Here is a 209-nt window from a genome sequence, read left to right on the forward strand (position 1 = left end):
GTCTTTGCTACTTATTGTTGTTCTTTCTTCATTACCATATTATGTGTGGATTGTTGCATAAATACAAATGGTTGTGTGCATCTCCTCGTGTTTTATCTCATCAGTGGTGAATTCAAAACCTTACGTGAACCTATTGTGTTTAGTTGTGTGACGTTCGATTATAAAATGTAAACTGCGCTAAAGATCCCACCGTCATCGCCCCCCAAAAA

This window comes from Gasterosteus aculeatus, chromosome 13, assembly GCF_964276395.1.
Source record: "Gasterosteus aculeatus chromosome 13, fGasAcu3.hap1.1, whole genome shotgun sequence".
In the NCBI taxonomy this organism is placed as follows: domain Eukaryota; kingdom Metazoa; phylum Chordata; class Actinopteri; order Perciformes; family Gasterosteidae; genus Gasterosteus; species Gasterosteus aculeatus.